Genomic DNA, 19808 nt, shown 5'->3' on the forward strand with positions numbered 1-19808 from the left:
CGACCTTTTCATTAATAGTGTTCCTGCAACGCTTATTTTCTTGATTAATTTTCTCTCAGTTTTCTTTAAAATTTGTTAATGACTGATATTCTGCTGTGTCTGAAAATTGTACTGGCACTGTGTCATCTGAATATCTGCATTGGTTGCAAATTTTGCCATTTGCGTTGTCAGGTTATCAACTTTTTCTTCAATTGTGCTTGACTGCTCTTTTTGTTCTTCAGAATTTAGTGTCAAAGTTCCAATTGTTCTCAAATTTGTTTTACTATTGTGTTAAGCTGTTCGCGCTGTTCTTTTATCTGTGTAACTACCGCACTCGGAATTACAGTGTTGATTTTAGCTAACAATTCATACCTGTCATTACGCTGATTTGCTTTCAAATTTTTATGTTTTGCTTACATGCCACGTATTCTAGTCGAAAAACTGTTTATTATTGGTTGAAGAGCATTTTTCATTTCTTCCCTAAGCGATTTACCATTTTCTTCGTCTGATTTTCTATTCTCATCTGGTGTTTCCTTAAGCATCTGGCGGATTTATTCTCGAAAATTGGTCGGATTCGCGCAGTGTAGTTCTGGTTGAAGGTGATGTGTGTTGTGCTCGTTCAAAACACATTGACGCAAAAACTCATTCTGAGGCGTCCGTTACCAGTAATGAAGTTTCACTCAACTGTGGTGACTTTTGTAATCTTACGCTAGACTGTGGCGACTTACAGCCGACCGACTCAGCTTCAGAATTTGAGTGTTCATTGCACATAATTTGTTGTGTTTCATTGTTGTTCTCTACATTGGTCAATAATTGCGGATCCACACGATTTCTGTTATTTTGCAACGCCCTTTGTTGTCATATGCTACGACGGATTACCACATTGTTTTCTGTTGTACCAAACATGATGAAATATTATTTCTTGGAAAAACAAAATTGGTACAATGACCATAAAAATAAAAAACAAAACTGTGTTATTACGCACGCAAATACTCAGCAGGGAAAGAAATACACGCGAAATCTGTATTATTATGCCAACAGTTTATGTAATAAAGTACTCAATAATGGTCACATGGCACAAAATTACTTAAATTGAACACAGAATTTTAAATGAATTGCCTGAAAAAGAAGTACAACATTAGTAAAATTAGCGCAACAGAATTTTTGCTTTCGAGACATCCAACACAATCTGACTACGTATTACCAAAAGAACCAATGAACTATCCTTGCAGGAAGGTTGACATACTTAGGTTGCCCTCTTGTGTTTTGCTTCTGTCTGAAATTTAGCCCAGCATTACAAAACCTAAAATGAACTGAACCGTAGCTGATCTGAATGTAGCTTGACTTTGTATTAAATGGGCAACGGAAGTAAGCCACTTATCTGACCCTAATTAAAATTTCATTTACCTCCTGTCTTATCAACATTGTTGCAGATTTACCGAAAGCACAACTGCAAATAGGCAGCGGCTAAACTAGATTTCTGTTTCTAAGTACATATTCAAACTGTTGCATGTGGTAATGCGTAATGATAGACAGTGGAGCAGGGAGAGTAAACATTCCTATGAAATGATATGCCAAGGCAACGATTTTAGAATCAAATATATGTTCAAAAATACTGGGAAATATTTTCCGTGATCTTTACACATAACATTGGTCTGCACAGTGTTACGCTTAACAACGAGAATGATTTTTTAAAAAAAGGTGTACCCCAACAAGACCAAAGACTGTTTAACGGTATCGTAACTTGCTCTCTCTCTCTCTGTCGCTCAAAACAATGTTCAAATGTTTGGGAATTCCTAAGGGACCAAACTGCTTAGGTCATCGGTCCCTAGACTTAAGGACTACTTAAACTAACTTGTGCTGAGAACAAGACACGCACCCATGCCCGAGGGAGGACTCGAAACTCCGGCGGGAGGGACCGCGCAGTCCGTGACATGACGCCTCAAACCGCACGGCCACTCCACGCGGCTCTCTGACGTGCACATCGAAAACATACAAAAACCGAATGACATGACCATCTCACACTTGTAGCAGAGGACACGCAGCACCGCGAACGTCGGTGACATAGGACACTTTCGTAACTATAGGGCCTACCTGCGGTTATGTTCTGTCGTCGGAAGCTGTTACGTGCTGTCGGTCACTTCTGCCGCGTAAGTACGACACGACCTTAGTTGCTTGTATGTATGTATTGAACTTTGGACCTAGAAACGACGAAGAGGCTTCGTCCCCGCCGTAGCCCTTAGTGGTACACAAGCCCAGAACAGGCTGCAGCAGTCCACTCATCCCACCGCCGCCCCACACCGAACCCTGGGTTATTGCGCGGTTCGGTCCCCAGTGGACTCCCGCGGGAACGCCTCTTTCCAGACGGGTGTAACGCCATTGTTTGCGTGGTAGAGTAATTATGGTGTACGTGGAGACAGTGCGCAGCAGTCGCCTACACAGTGTAACTGATATATGGATATGGTGTCCGAAAGAACATGTCCGAAAGAACAGACACCATATCCATGTAAGTATATACACTCCTGGAAATTGAAATAAGAACACCGTGAATTCATTGTCCCAGGAAGGGGAAACTTTATTGACACATTCCTGGGGTCAGATACATCACATGATCACACTGACAGAACCACAGGCACATAGACACAGGCAACAAAGCATGCACAATGTCGGCACTAGTACAGTGTATATCCACCTTTCGCAGCAATGCAGGCTGCTATTCTCCTATGGAGACGATCGTAGAGATGCTGGATGTAGTCCTGTAGAACGGCTTGCCATGCCATTTCCACCTGGCGCCTCAGTTGGACCAGCGTTCGTGCTGGACGTGCAAACCGCGTGAGACGACGCTTCATCCAGTCCCAAACATGCTCAATGGTGGACAGATCCGGAGATCTTGCTGGCCAGGGTAGTTGACTTACACCTTCTAGAGCACATTGGGTGGCACGGGATACATGCGGACGTGCATTGTCCTGTTGGAACAGCAAGTTACCTTGCCGGTCTAGGAATGGTAGAACGATGGGTTCGATGACGGTTTGGATGTACCGTGCACTATTCAGTGTCCCCTGGACGATCACCAGAGGTGTACGACCAGTGTAGGAGATCGCTCCCCACACCATGATGCCGGGTGTTGGTCCTGTGTGCCTCGGTCGTATGCAGTCCTGATTGTGGCGCTCACCTTCATGGCGCCAAACACGCATACGACCATCATTGGCACCGAGGCAGAAGCGACTCTCATCGCTGAAGACGACACGTCTCCATTCGTCCCTCCATTCACGCCTGTCGCGACACCACTGGAGGCGGGCTGCACGATGTTGGGGCGTGAGCGGAAGACGGCCTAACGGTGTGCGGGACCGTAGCACAGCTTCATGGAGACGGTTGCGAATGGTCCTCGCCGATACCCCAGGAGCAACTGTGTCCCTAATTTGCTGGGAAGTGGCGGTGCGGTCCCCTACGGCACTGCATAGGATCCTACGGTCTTGGAGTGCATCCGTGCGTCGCTGCGGTCCGGTCCCAGGTCGACGAGCATGTGCACCTTCCGCCGACCACTGGCGACAACATCGATGTACTGTGGCGACCTCACGCCCCACGTGTTGAGCAATTCGGCGGTACGTCCACCCGGCCTCCCGCATGCCCACTATACGCCCTCGCTCAAAGTCTGTCAACTGCACATACGGTTCACGTCCACGCTGTCGCGGCATGCTACCAGTGTTAAAGGCTGCGATGGAGCTCCGTATGCCACGGCAAACTGGCTGACACTGACGGCGGCGGTGCACAAATGCTGCGCAGCTAGCGCCATTCGACGGCCACCACCGCGGTTCCTGGTGTGTCCGCTGTGCCGTGCGTGTGATCATTGCTTGTACAGCCCTCTCGCAGTGTCCGGAGCAAGTATGGTGGGTCTGACACACCGGTGTCAATGTATTCTTTTTTCCATTTCCAGGAGTGTACATCCTTCCCTCTTGTTTTAAAACTTAGTTCAACCTGTTCCCGTGAGTGGCGCCATCACAGCATACCTTCAAGATGGCTGCTGCACTTGACGTTCGTCAGAAGCAACGTGCTGTCATAGAATTCCTTTGCTGTGAAAACGAGACAGTGGGAAACATCCACAAGACGTTGGAAAAGGTGTATGGAGATGCTGCTGCCGAACGCAGTACAGTTAGGCGATGGGCAAGCAGGTTACGTGATGAAAGTGGGCACGAAAATATTGAGGACTGTCCTCGAAGCGGCAGGCCCCGTACTGTACACACTCCAGACAATGGGCAGAGAGTTAACTAATTGGTGACTGCTGAGAGACGCATCACAGTGAACGAATTGTCACGCTACGTAGGGTTAGAGGAAGGAAGTGTTAGCATCATACTGAAAGTGATGGCGTTAAAAAAGGTTTGTGCCAGGTGGGTTCCCAGGATGTTGACAGGGACACACAAAGAAACAAGAAAAACGGTATGCTGCGAAGTTTTGGAACAGTACGAGAATGGTGGAGATTAATTTCTTGGAAAAATTATGACAGGTGATGAAAAATGGCTCCATCATTTTTCACCAGATACGAAGAGTATCTGCAAATTCACCCAAGAAAAAAAATTCAGAACCACACCTTCTGCTGGAAAAGTTATGGCTACGGTGTTTTTCGATTCCGAAGGACTCTTGCTTGTGGACATCGTGCCAAGTGGAACTACCATAAATTCTGATGCGTATGTGACGACACTGAAGAAACTTCGAGCTGGACTGAGTCGTGTTCGTCCACATCGGCAAAAGCAGGATGTTTTGCTGTTGCACGACAATGCACGGCCACATGTCAGTCAAACAACCGTGGAAGCGATCACAAAACTCGGATGGACAACAATGAAACACCCGCCTTACAGTCCTAACCTGGCTCCATGTGACTGTCATCTCTTTGGGAAACTGAAAGACTCTCTTCGTGGAATAAGGTTTGAAGATGATGACTCCCTTGTGAACGCTGCGAAACAGTGGCTCCAACAGGTTGATCCAGAATTTTACCATGCGGGTATACAGACGCTGGTTCCAAGATGGCGTAAGGCAGTTGAGAGGGATGGAAATTATGTGGTGAAATGAAAATATTGTTCCTAAAGGATGTATCTACACACTGTAAAACTTTGAAACATGAAGAATAAAAGATGGATTTTTAAAAGAATACTGTGCTTTTCTTTTGAAGTGACCCTCATAAATGTTGCCTTTTCCGTAGTGTTGACATTTGTGAGGAATAAATTGGCTATAGTCTTGGAGAAGGAACACTTGATAGTAGGGAGAACACTGCAGAACAGAAGACTGCGCTTTAAATGGGTATCGAGGAAAGTTACGTCCATTACAAAGATAAATAACGCAGTAATAACGGACAAGATTAGTACCGGGCGAGATAGCACACTGGTTAGCTCACTGGACTCGCATTTGGGAGGACGGCAGTTGGAATTCCCATACGACCGTCGAGATTCATGTTGGCACCGTTTCCCTAAATCGCCCCGGGCTAGAGTTGTAAAACTACCGTAAGCTACTGACACTATCATAAGTAAGGGTACACTACGGTAGGTTTCCTAGTAGCCTTGGTCAGTTACGATCGTAACTACTTTAGCTCTACGTTAGGTGCGTTCCATACCTATCGGGCGTAACTTCTCTACAATCGCTTTGTTTTTTTTCTGCTATTAATGCCTTACTACATTCTCCAGCAAACCGGAAGTGGTGAACCATCTTGAAAGTGAGTGAGGATATATAAAGGGCTACGTAATCTATGGAACATTTCTTTTCTAAATAGTTATCCACTTGGCTGTTTATTAAAAATAGAGGATATTTGGAGCAAAAGTGAGACTGTTGATATTTAATTTAGGTTTTATTCGAAAATAGTTGACTCGTAACATGAAACAGAGGATGTAGTAGCCAAAATTAAAAAAAAATAGAAGTTTATCATGTAACACTATAAAATGAAATTGGGTCAGAAAAAAGGTAAAATTAAAAAACAAACACAAAACAAAAACATATCAAACGTCTCTTCAGTATCTCGTTGAACTTATATAAAACATGTTTCTGTTAGCCATAAACATCTTTTCTCCGCGTAAACAATGGCAGGAAACTCTTGCCTTTGATCGTGATGAAGAGCTTTGTATTGAAATACACTTGTATGAAATGCAATTGCTTTGGTTGCATAGAGGCGCAGAAGTTATGCGATGAACTAAATTTCGATACTCAAAAAATGCAATTTATATTTTTTAAGGGTATAAAATACACAATGGACTAACACTGAACTGTGTGTTTCTAATTATGTGCAAAACAAACAAACAAAAAACAAAGAGAAGTCGAAGGTTCCCAGTTTCTCTCTCACACAGTCATTTATGTTTCTTTCCCTACCAATGCTACAGGTAATCCTACCATTTCCTACGATATTTATGTTGTTGTTGTTGTGGTCTTCCGTCCAGAGACTGGTTTGATACAGCTCTCCATGCTACTCTATGCTGTGCAAGCTTCTTCATCTACGAGTACCTACTGCAACCTACATCCTACTGAATCTGCTTAGTGTATTCGTCTTTTGGTCTACCTCTACGATTTTTACCCTCCACAATTGCCTCCAGTACTAAATTGGTGATCCCTTGATGCCTCAAAACGTGTCCTACCAACCGGTCCCATCATTTCGTCAGATTCTGCCACAAATTCCTCTTATCAAAAAATGGTTCAAATGGCTCTGAGCACTATGGAACTCAACTGTTGAGGTCATAAGTCCCCTAGAACTTAGAACTACGTAAACTACTAACCTAAGGACATCACACACATCCATGCCCGAGGCAGGATTCTAACCTGCCACCGAAGCAGTCGGGCGGTTCCGGACTGTAACGCCTAGAACCGCTTGGCCACTCCGGCCGGCTTCCTCTTATCCCCAATTCTATTCAGTACCTCCTCATTTCTTATCTGATCTCCCCATCTAATCTACAGCATTCTTCGGCAGCACCACATTTCGAAAGCGTCTATTCTCTTCTTCTCCAAACTATTTATCGTCCATGTTTCGTTTCCATTCATGACTACATTCCTTACAAATACTTCCAGGAAAGACTTCCTGACACTTAAATCTATACTCGATGAAAACAAATTTCTCTTCTTCAGAAATGCTTTCCTTGCCACTGCCAGTCTACATTTTATATCCTCCCTACTTCGACCATCATCAGTTATTTTACTCCCCAAATAGCAAAACTCCTTTACTACTTTAAGTGTCTCGTTTCCTAACCTAATTCCCACACTGTCCATTCCGTTCAACTGCTCTTCCAGATCCTTTGCTGGCTCTGACAGAGTTGCAATATCGTCCGCCAACCTCAAAGTTTTTATTTCTTCTCCATTGATTTTAATTCCTACTCCAAATTTTTCTTTTGTTTCCTTTGCTGCTTGCTCATTATACAGTTCGAATAACATCGGGGGTTGGCTACAACCCTGTCTCAATCCCTTCCCAACCACTGCTTCACTTTCATGCCCGTTTACTCTTATAGTTTCTGTACAAATTCTAAATAGCCTTTTGCTCCTTGAATGTTACCCCTGCCATCCTCAGAATTGTAAAGAGAGTATTTCAGTCAACATTGTAAAAGCTTACTCCATGTCTACAAATGCTAGAAACTTAGGTTTGTGTTTTCTTAATCCATCTTCTAAGATAAGTTTTTAGGGTCTTTACTTCCTCGCATCTTCTAATGGAATCCAAACTGATCTTCCCCAAGTTCGGCTTCTACCAGTTTTTCCATTCGTCTGTAAAGTATTCATGTTAGCATTTTGCAGGCGTCACTTATTAAACTAGTAGTTCGGTAATTTTAACACCTGTCAGCACCTGATTTCTTTGGGATTTGAATTATTATATTCTTCTTGAAGTCTGAGGGTATTACGACCTTCTCATATATCTTTCTCACCAGCTGATAGAGTTTTGTTACGACTGGCTCTCACAAGGCTATCAGCAGCTCTATGGAATGTGCCTTTTCCCGGGGCCTTCGTTTGACTTAGGTCTTTCAGTGCTCTGTCAAATTCTTCACGCAGTATCATATCTCCCATCTCATCTTCATCTACGTCCTCTTCCATTTGCATAATATTGCCCACCCCCCCTCAAAGAACAGTGACCTTGTATAGACCCTCTATATACTCCTTCCATGTTTCTGCTTTCCAACTTTGCTTAGGACTGGTTTTCAATCTGGGCTCTTGATGTTTATACAGGTGGTTCTCTTTTCTCCAAAGGTCTCTTTAATTTTCTTGTAGGCAGTATGTAACTTATCCCTAGTGATATATGCCTCTACCTCCTTACATTTTTCCTCTAGGTATTTCGCCCTTCTTGTCGATCTCATTTTTTTTCCTCCTGTTGCATTAGCTGCATTTATTATTTTTCTCCTTTCGTTCATTAAATTCAGTATCTCTTGTGTTACCCAAGGATTACCACTATCCCTCGCCTTTTTACCTCGTTGATCCTCTACGGCCTTCACTATTTCATATCTCAAAGGTACCCATTATTCTCCTATTGTATTTCTTTCCCCTGTATTTATCAATCGGTGCCTAATGCTCTCTCTGAAACTCTCTACAGTCTCTGGTTTTTTCAGTTTATCAAGGTCCCATCTCCTTAAATTCCCTCCCTTTTTGCAGTTTCTTCAGCTTTAACCTACAGTTCATAACGAATAAATTGTGGTGAGAGTGCACATCTACCCCTGGAAATGTCTTACAATTTAAGACATTCTTGCTGAATCTCTGTCTTACAATTATATAATCTGTTTGAAATCTTCCAGTGTCTCCAGGTTCCTTCCACGTACTTAACCTTCTTTTATGGTTCTTAAACCAAGTGTTAATTATGATTAACTTATGCTCTGTGCAAAATTCTACCAGGCTTCCTCTTTCATTTCTTACTCCCAGTCCATATTCACCTACTACTTTTCCTTCTCTTCCTTTCCCTACTACCGAATTCCACTCCGCCATGAGTGTTAAATTTTCGTCTCTGATCTGAATAATTTCTTTTATCGCATCACACATTTCTTCAATCTCTTCATCATCTGCGGAGCTATTTGGCATATAAACTTGCACTACTGAGGTAGGCGCGGGCTTCAGATGTATCTTGGCTACAGCAATGCGTTCACTATGCTGTTCGTTGTAGCTTACGCGTGATCCTTTTTTTCATTCATTATTAAACCTACTGCTGCATTACCGTTACTTGATTTTGTACTTATAACCCTGTATTTACCTGACCAGAAGTCTTGTTTCTCTTGCCACCGAACTTCACTAATTCCCACTGTATCGAACTTTAACCTGTCCGGTTCCCTTTTTTAATTTTCTAACCTACCTGCTCGATTAAGGGATCTGATATTTCACACTGCGATCCGTAGAACGCCAGTTTTCTTTCTCCTGATAACGATGTCATTCTGAGGAGTCCCCGCCCGGAGATCCGAATGGGGGACTAGTTTAACTCCGTCCAAGAGAACGCCATCATCATTTAACCATACAGTAAATCTGCATGATTTTTATACACTCCTGGAAATGGAAAAAAGAACACATTGACACTGGTGTGTCAGACCCACCATACTTGCTCCGGACACTGCGAGAGGGCTGTACAAGCAATGAGCACACGCGCGGCACAGCGGATACACCAGGAACCGCGGTGTTGGCCGTCGAATGGCGCTAGCTGCGCAGCATTTGGGCACCGCCGCCGTCCGTGTCAGCCAGTTTGCCGTGGCATACGGAGCTCCATCGCAGTCTTTAACACTGGTAGCATGCCGCGACAACGTGGACGTGAACCATATGTGCAGTTGACAGACTTTGAGCGAGGGCGTATAGTGGGCATGCGGGAGGCCGGGTGGACGTACCGCCGAATTGCTCAACATGTGGGGCGTGAGTCTCCACAGTACATCGATGTTGTCGCCAGTGGTCGGCGGAAGGTGCACGTGCCCGTCGACCTGGGACCGGACCGCAGCGACGCACAGATGCACACCAAGACCGTAGGATCCTACCCAGTGCCGTAGGGGACCGCACCGCCACTTCCCAGCAAATTAGGGACACAGTTGCTCCTGGGGTATCGGCGAGGACCATTCGCAACCGTCTCCATGAAGCTGGGCTACGGTCCCGAACACCGTTAGGCCGTCTTCCGCTCACGCCCCAACATCGTGCAGCCCGCCTCCAGTGGTGTCGCGACAGGCGTGAATGGAGGGACGAATGGAGACGTGTCGTCTTCAGCGATGAGAGTCGCTTCTGCCTTGTTGCCAATGATGGTCGTATGCGTGTTTGGCGCCGTGCAGGTGAGCGCCACAATCAGGACTGCATACGACCGAGGCACACAGGGCCAACACCCGGCATCATGGTGTGGGGAGCGATCTCCTACACTGGCCGTACACCTCTGGTGATCGTCGAGGGGACACTGAATAGTGCACGGTACATCCAAACCGTCATCGAACCCATCGTTCTACCATTCCTAGACCGGCAAGGGAACTTGCTGTTCCAACAGGACAATGCACGTCCGCATGTATCGCGTGCCACCCAACGTGCTCTAGAAGGTGTAAATCAACTACCCTGGCCAGCAAGATCTCCGGATCTGTCCCCAATTGAGCATGTTTGGGACTGGATGAAGTGTCGTCTCACGCGGTCTGCACGTTCAGCACGAACGCTGGTCCAACTGAGGCGCCAGGTGGAAATGGCATGGCAAGCCGTTCCACAGGACTACATCCAGCATCTCTACGATCGTCTCCATAGGAGAATAGCAGCCTGCATTGCTGCGAAGGTGGATATACACTGTACTAGTGCCGACATTGTGCATGGTCTGTTGCCTGTGTCTATGTGCCTGTGGTTCTGTCAGTGTGATCATGTGATGTATCTGACCCCAGGAATGTGTCAATAAAGTTTCCCCTTCCTGGGACAATGAATTCACGGTGTTCTTATTTCAATTTCCAGTAGTGTATATTGTACCAAAACTACCGGAACCGTTGTTTTAAAGAGAGAATAGACAGTCTCGGGATTGCCTACTCTTTCTTGAACATCTCAAGAGGTTGTTGTAGCGTTAGCTGAAGGAAAAAGTGCCGAACCATAGTTTTGGTAGAGCGTAATTCTGCTGCAGGCAAATGTCGGGATGGTTCCTTGGAAAAGGCATGGAAAATTTTCTTCCCTATTCTTCCCTACTCCGAGCTTCGTAATCGATGAGACGTTAAACTCTAAATCTTCCTTTCTTCCTTCTTTCCTTACAAGGTTAGTGGCGAAAGTGTCCATCACTTCGTTTGAAGATTTACATGTAATACTAAGAAGCGATATGAGATATACCAGTCACGAGAAATCAACGATAGGGAAGGTGATTAGAAGGCTTCTATTTGTTGAAGGGTTGTGGGAAATAGCAGTGCACCTGTAAAGGAAAGCTAATGCGAGATGATTTCTAGACAAGTGTCTCGGCTTCTGAAGTTGTGAACAAGTAGGCATGAAAGCAGACTTGAAACGGAGCAGCATGGTTCGAGGCTGGTATAACCTATACGAAAATGTAGCATATGTTGATGTAGATGTAGATGCTCACAGGAAAATGAGAATCCATGGAAGAACGAAGACGTTGTTCTCGGGAAATCTTGTTGATTAGATTCACAGAATCGGTATTCGACGAACGTTGCCCAACAATTGTACCGTCACCCGTTATCTCGCCTAGGGATTACGAGAATAAGATAAGTGGGATTAGGACGATTACGGACACTCGAAGGCGGTTATTTTCACCTCGCCCATTGAGTAAACGGAATAAGACAGGTAATGTCTCACATCGATTCAAAACAATCTCCAATATGCACTGTGGATTGGTTAGCGGCGTATATGTACACACGTATCCCTAAGAATCACTTGTAGCTGTATCATTGCACAGTATACAGTAAGGTGTCTTGAGATCAAAGGAAACAAAATATGTCTTCCTCTGAAATATTGCCTAATGCTGCCTAATGGCCGCGCCCAGAATAATTTAGAGTTAAGATCAGTAGCTCAGCAATTTACTTCTGGAGCAGCTTCCTGTGTTGTTGACACCGGGTCACCTGTCACCAGTGTGCAAAAATGTGTACCCTCAATGAACGCTTCATATCTCATATGTAGAGGTGTTGCCTTGGCAGAGATGAAGGAACGTGATGAAAATTGCTCTCAATTGACAGTGACGCTTAGAGATATCATATCCAGAAAACCCTGGTTATTGGGAAGGGGGGCAAACGATGGGCCGGGGGGTGGGGTGGAGTGGAGGGGGGGGGGAGTGCAAGGAGTTTACAGTGTAAGTGTACAATGAGCAGCATTTAACAAGCAAAGTAAAATATCACATTCTCCTCTGCCTGATAAGATTCGAGCTCCCTTTGTGCAAGTATCACGTGTGTCATAAGGAGCTTCTCTTACCAGCTTACATTAGACAAGAGCTACTCAGAAAGTGATGCAGTCACTGCAACGCCAGTGGTGAATTGACTGTCGTATGTGCCACTTCTTCAAGATTTCATTTTATTTTGTCCACGTCACAGCACACTGATTAACCCAAGTAAAAGCTTGTTAACACTTGGTATTTACTACAAAAATTCTGACCATCTGGTTAAGGGAGAAAGGTGTCTAACAATAACAAATTTGATAAGCATTTACACTGAATCAAAGTCTGCAACAGAAAAAAATACATATGAAGCTGTAAAATAATCTGATAATTGTGCACCAGAGGTCTTAGGTACCGCAGTGCACTCTAGAAACATGTTCTTGTAACCAGCATACACAAACATTAAAGTAAATTTTTTCAACAGTTATCAAAAGATCTCTGAATTCAACATACTTTTAGTATCTACATTTAACTTCTTTCTTTATGCAAGTACATAAACCCATGAAATATATATTATCATTAGACAGTCTTCCTTTAACTGTCCGACGGCTTATATAAGTGTATGATCACTTAGAGATTACACAGTATAGTGACGAAATTGCACACATAATACACTCCTGGAAATTGAAATAAGAACACCGTGAATTCATTGTCCCAGGAAGGGGAAACTTTATTGACACATTCCTGGGGCCAGATACATCACATGATCACACTGACAGAACCACAGGCACATAGACACAGGCAACAGACCATGCACAATGTCGGCACTAGTACAGTGCATATCCACCTTTCGCAGCAATGCAGGCTGCTATTCTCCCATGGAGACGATCGTAGAGATGCTGGATGTAGTCATGTGGAACGGCTTGCCATGCCAATTCCACCTGGCGCCTCAGTTGGACCAGCGTTCGTGCTGGACGTGCAGACCGCGTGAGACGACGCTTCATCCAGTCCCAAACATGCTCAATGGGGGACAGATCCGGAGATCTTGCTGGCCAGGGTAGCTGACTTACACCTTCTAGAGCACGTTGGGTGGCACGGGATACATGCGGACGTGCATTGTCCTGTTGGAACAGCAAGTTACCTTGCCGGTCTAGGAATGGTAGAACGATGGGTTCGATGACGGTTTGGATGTACCGTGCACTATTCAGTGTCCCCTCGACGATCACCAGCGGTGTACGGCCAGTGTAGGAGATCGCTCCCCACACCATGATGCCGGGTGTTGGCCCTGTGTGCCTCGGTCGTATGCAGTCCTGATTGTGGCGCTCACCTGCACGGCGCCAAACACGCATACGACCATCATTGGCACCAAGGCAGAAGCGATTCTCATCGCTGAAGACGACACGTCTCCATTCGTCCCTCCATTCACGCCTGTCGCGACACCACTGGAGGCGGGCTGCACGATGTTGGGGCGTGAGCGGTAGACGGCCTAACGGTGTTCGGGACCGTAGCCCAGCTTCATGGAGACGGTTAAGAATGGTCCTCGCCGATACCCCAGGAGCAACAGTGTCCCTAATTTACTGGGAAGTGGCGGTGCGGTCCCCTACGGCACTGCGTAGGATCCTACGGTCTTGGCGTGCATCCGTGCGTCGCTGCGGTCCGGTCCCAGGTCGACGGGCACGTGCACCTTCCGCCGACCACTGGCGACAACATCGATGTACTGTGGAGACCTCACGCCCCACGTGTTCAGCAATTCGGCGGTACGTCCACCCGGCCTCCCGCATGCCCACTATACACCCTCGTTCAAAGTCCGTCAACTGCACATACGGTTCACGTCGACGCTGTCGCGGCATGCTACCAGTGTTAAAGACTGCGATGGAGTTCCGTATGCCACGGCAAACTGGCTGATACTGACGGCGGCGGTGCCCAAATGCTGCGCAGCTAGCGCCATTCGACGGCCAACACCGCGGTTCCTGGTGTGTCCGCTGTGCCGTGCATGTGATCATTGCTTGTACAGCCCCCTCGCAGTGTCCGGAGCAAGTATGGTGGGTCTGACACACCGGTGTCAATGTGTTCTTTTTTCCATTTCCACTAGTGTAATTTCGAATTGTCATGAATAACAGTAATTGATTTATACCTGTGCAGACTCAGAGTCAGAATTGCATTTCTCGAGTCCAGTATGACGCATAGTGCTAAACAGTACAATTTCCGAGAGTAATATCATCGATCACATCCCTAGATGATGTAAGTAGCCTGCTTGTATGTTTTTATGCTGGCAGCACTATAGACTGTATTAATATGTATGACAGCACTGTCCATCCTCGGCAAGAGACTCTGTGGTTGGACAGACCAGCAGTTAGCAGTTAGCGGTCAGACGGATTGGACATGCATCTTTCGTGGAGGCTCCATGTTGGTAGGACATGTATTGTAAAATGGGGATGGATGTTGTTGGTAATGTTTGAATAGTGGAATTATTGACAACTATACAATTTTTTGAACTGGATGTCACATGACTAAGGTAAAATCTGCTAAATACATTGTTTGCTCTTCAACAAAATCTTTCTTTTGCTAACCATATGCCTTCTAGTAGTTAGAATCCTTTTATTTAGCTCGCTGTAGTTTCTGCTTGCTGTAATTGCTGTAGTTCGTGTTATGAAGATTTTTCTGTGAGGTAAGTGACTTATGAAAAGTATTGGCTATTGTTAGGATTTCTTCCAATTCAAGGTCATTCTTTTGTGTTAATTAGTTGAAGTCATGTTGTCATTGTATAGCAGTCAAATTGTGTTGGGCTTGTATACTGTGGTTAATAAATGAATAGGTTAAGTCTGAGTTGTCTTTGTCAGGGAAAATCCTGTAAGTCAGTGTTTGAAATGACAAAAATAAGTAAATGATAAGACGTTTCACCTGGCGACCTTTCCAGGATTTGAACCTGGATTCTTCTGATTTTCTTGTAGTTTTAATAATTAGCACATGATTAGAAATTAGTTATTGTTCACTGATAGTGCATAATTGCATGTATGGAATTTCCTCTGTACTTGCAGTTTATTATTGTCATACTGTAGTGTCATGACCAAAGTAGTTGTAGCATGCATGTGAATTTGCAATAGGTATCCCACAGTCGCTTTTGCAACTAATTAGATATTGATTATTTTCAGTGCTATTTTAGTGTTTCTTCTTATTTTTGCTTACTTAATTGTTTTTTGTGTGTTATTGTGTGAAATAGTGTGATAATCGAAGTGAGTGAAAAGTATAAAACTAGGCTGCAAAGCAAATTGAGAAATGACTGTGACGACGACGACGACGAGCACGTCCTAGAAACGAATTGACGAATGTTCAAGACAATAATTTGGTAATAGTGCATAGGGACCTGGACCAGTCAGTAAATAATGGGGTAGAAATTGGAACAATCAGTGTAGAGGGAACTACTGTCGATCGATCGTTCGGTGACAAGTCGCCTCAGGAATGGGAAATAACAGGAAAAAGTCTTGCAAATACCGTAGATTCAGGTTTTGCGTCATTACAGTTTTCTCAGTTAAGTCAAGACATACCCTCTGTTTTTCAAAATACAATCATTGCCGGTGCAAACGCACAGACGAAAAACATAAAGAAGTTTCAATGAGACTTCCAGAGATGTCTCTACAACTGTACATCGTTCTTCCCAAAATCTTTTTTGCGTGTGAAGCCGGTGACATTACGTTCGCAGAACCGAGTGCTATATGGCAAATTTTATAGCTCGTTACGACCTTTCCGACAGCGTACAAAAATTTGTAAAAACTTTCCAGATGCTTTACGCTGGTGACAGTCATTCAACATTACCAGAAAGATTGCCAGTGAGACTACTGTTTTTGGCGCAGACTCCAAGAGACCAGCGAAAGTTGTCTGTGGGTGCCGGGAGAGGTGGCCTTTTTGGCTGTATCATAAATTCGAGATGCAAGCTGCCTCGAGATAGGAAAGACCTTGTACGGACGTAACGCCAGCTGCCACGCCGCCTAACACCGAGCATGGCCTTTTACCACCTGCCACAATCGCCCTTCCATCTTCCTCTCTCCCCCTTTATCCACTGCCTCCGATTTCCAGTGATCGCTAGAGAACGTTTTACTTCTAGGACCTTCTCTCAGATTCTGCAGTGACAAACTGATGACTCGTAACTGAATCAAAAAATTACGTTACAAAAACAAAGTAAAACACACTAAACTTCCGAATCAGGCTTCTATAACACTTAAAATGTTTTGCTGCTCGATTTGTTCAAGTTTTCACGGCCATCAAATTGAACTGCATAGGTGGCGAATAAAATTTCGGCACCAAGGATGACGGCAAATAACGAAACATTACTTAGTATGCGTACGCAGTATGTCAGGAAGAATACACGATTAAATTTGGGTATACAGCAGGTGAAAAATTTAGTTTACTTAACTGCCACCAGTGGCAGCAACAACGACTCCGACCTGGTTGAGGATGGAGTCTAAAACCCGTTTTAGAAAACGTCTTTCTGGTCAAAATCGATTACTCTAACGGCCTTTGTGTAAATCAGCAGCCAACCACGTAGCGAGTGTCTCTGTGGCGTCAATGATCTAAACATATTGCTAAAGTAGAGTTCTAAACTTCAGAGTATGCTGCACACTGCGCATGCGCAGTAACTTGGGACTGTGACTGCGTCTGCTGGCATTGGAAGTTAACCTATTCTGCCTGAGTTCACGCCTATTGTAGAAATGGAATTTGTGCTTTCGTGTCTTCTTAATCCTCACTGTGTTGTTTACTTCGTTTTTGTGACACATTGAAAAGGTTGCATGCGATTCTGGTATTTTTTCTACTATGTTCTCCTACCAGAGAAAAACCCTATACATGCGTAAATAAGAACGAAAGCAGGAAAACATATTTTAATGGAAATTATTTAAACTGTGTAAATGTCAGAGTCATTTGACGACAAAAATAATTTTGGAAGCTAGATACAAAGAGTAAAGTAAAGAAGCGCTATTAACTGTGTTGTTGTTGTTTGGTGCTTTCGCAAATATATATTTTCTCGAACAAATAAATGTGCATATTTTGAACTGTTTTGACGTCACTTTTCCTAGTGTTTGAATTCTGATGACTGTAGGAATTTTACCATACAACCCTTGACAAGAAAATCATCCACTATGAATTTTGTTTTGGCCATTAATTAACACTGTGTTCATTATTTGTCCCTACATTTTGTTGCTAAATTTCGACTTTTTCATAATGCCTTTAACAGCCGAAATCAAGGTGTGTAGTTCGACAGGCTCTGTGGTAGAAGGCTGTTTTTCTTCCTTTCTTTCTCTCTCCTTTTCTTCCTCCATGTAGGATGGTGGTGGTTAGTGTTTAACGTCCCGTCGACAACGAGGTCATTAGAGATGGAGCGCAAGCTCGGGTTAGGGAAGGATTGGGAAGGAAATCGGCCGTGCACTTTAAAAGGAACCATCCCGGCATTTGCCTGAAGCGATTTAGGGAAATCAGGGGAAACCTAAATCAGGATGGCCGGAGACGGGATTGAACCGTCGTCCTCCCGAATGCGAGTCCAGTGTGCTAACCACTGCGCCACCTAGCTCGGTCTCCATGTAGGAGTGGTGTGTTCGATTCCCAGTCGTTGCAATTTTTTAAACTAAGTGCATGATCTACTAGCACTTTCGTGAAGCGTTGAATACATATAGATGGTAAGAAATCAGTAGCGCTCGAATCTGGTAACTGCTGGGCAGCCGGTTCAAAGTCTCGTTTTGGTCATTCTTTCCTGTTGAATTCAAATACCTCCGCCACAGAAATACAAAATTCATCGAAATCATGGTAATTAATACATATCGAATAGCCATTGTTAAAAAAAATGCACGAATTCTTATTTCTAATTACATATCACACACAAAAATTCAGTTTTCATTGAAAATAAAAATTCTTATTTATCGACCTTTTATAAAAGGTTGTATAAACTTTAAAAATCACAAGTTTTTTTCATTTTTATGTATTTTACACTTTACAGAATTCCTTATACAACATGCATCTTCGGTTAAAAATTAACTTGGCTAAGAATCGAACAAAAGGCCGCCCACATGCCAGGTGAGCATTGTACTGTAGAGCTACAGGGCCCGCCGAAAACCGGTCTTACTTTACGGTATTCCACTTTATAATTGACTTTCTAGAGAATTTACGAGAGTTGGATGCAACTACTTTCAGAAGTTGATTTTTTGATTTCCGAACTTCATGCACAATAGAAATAAATATAAAAAACATACAAAGCTCCTATTGCCACGTGGTCTCTTTGTCACTACAGGAATAAAACGCCAGGGGCGCTGCAGTAGGCTCACCTGTCTCAAGCAGTCAGTTCAGATAAGAAAGTCGATCGTGTAAAATGGGCTTAACTGAGCTGCGATGAGAAATATGGGTACGTCATTTCATGCTTCTTCAAATCTGTCAGAGTTCATCAACTGTGGTGGATGGGCGGTGGTGACGTGCAAGTCCCTCCGCCACACACCGTTGGGTGGCTTGCAGAGTATAAATGCAGATGTAGATGTAGAACTTACGACCAGATGTGTTCAGTGGTTAAGAGATCTGGAGAACATGCTGACCAGACCAAAAGTCGAGCACCTTCTGTGTCTAGATAAGGCAGGGAGGCCTTGCGTTATCTAGTTGAAAGATGATGTCACGGAAACCTCGAAGATGGGGCAAGCCTAGCAGCCTTTCCACCTCACAAATGTACTGCCTCCACCAAGTTACCGGATACACGTACCAGACGTGATCGTCTTTGTACCCAATGCTACCTCACACCATGACCCAAGGTGCTAGCTACATACGGTGATGAATGTAGTCCGGCAACGTCCATTCTCATGAAAGGTCAAAGGTAGCTGCAACGGTGGTCGCCGCTCTGACAGTCTGTGGTGATCCAGGCGTTGTCGCATTGTCCGCAGGGGTACCTGTCTCACTCAAAACAAGTCAATTTTCTGCCTGGAGGTTTGTGACGTGATTGTACGATCCTCTATGGCCGAACGAACATCTTGTCTGGCCCTCTTGGACGCTAGACGTGTGGGGTCGTTGCCAACTTGCACGACGTTGTGTATAGCCACCCTGAACCCATCAATTCAAGATTAACAGGAGACTCGTGGAATCTCGACCAACGAGAGCAGTAGTATCGTGGGACGATAAAGACCTGTCTCAGAAGGAGGCGATCCAATCACCCTTAAAGTCTGAGACTTTCTGGAAGGTTTTTCTTCTTCTTACATATCGCATAACATGATCGTCTCACAGACCACCAATATTCTGGTGTGAGTGCTGAATGACAAGACCACGAACTATGTTTTTCAGTCTCTGATCGGTCGCGAGATGGAAAACACAGTGGAAATCAATGATGTTTTAATCACAACATTTAGCTACAAATTCCAGCTACTTCTTTACACAGACGCCGGTCCGACTTAGACATCTGTCATAACGTGGTACTAACTTTCCAATACCCTCATAATAGAAGGCAGCCACCTCAGATATCCACCATTTCCCAAAGATGGTCTGCAGCTGGTTGTCTGTGGCAAAATGTTCTCCTCATAGCCAGCGGTTCACGTGAGTGAAGAGATGAAAATCAGAGGTCCAGGCTACGTGGTTG

At 44.5% G+C, this 19808-nt stretch overlaps 1 non-coding gene across 1 annotated transcript; it reads right to left on the reverse strand.

Moving 5' to 3' along the window:
- Nucleotides 1-17701: 17701 nt before the first annotated feature.
- On the reverse strand, nt 17702-17774 carry Trnaa-cgc (transfer RNA alanine (anticodon CGC)). Its single transcript has one exon. It is a non-coding gene; the product is annotated as a tRNA-Ala (tRNA).
- Between the last annotated feature and the right edge of the window lie 2034 nt (nt 17775-19808).

This window comes from Schistocerca gregaria, chromosome 8 (assembly GCF_023897955.1).
Source record: "Schistocerca gregaria isolate iqSchGreg1 chromosome 8, iqSchGreg1.2, whole genome shotgun sequence".
Lineage (NCBI taxonomy): Eukaryota > Metazoa > Arthropoda > Insecta > Orthoptera > Acrididae > Schistocerca > Schistocerca gregaria.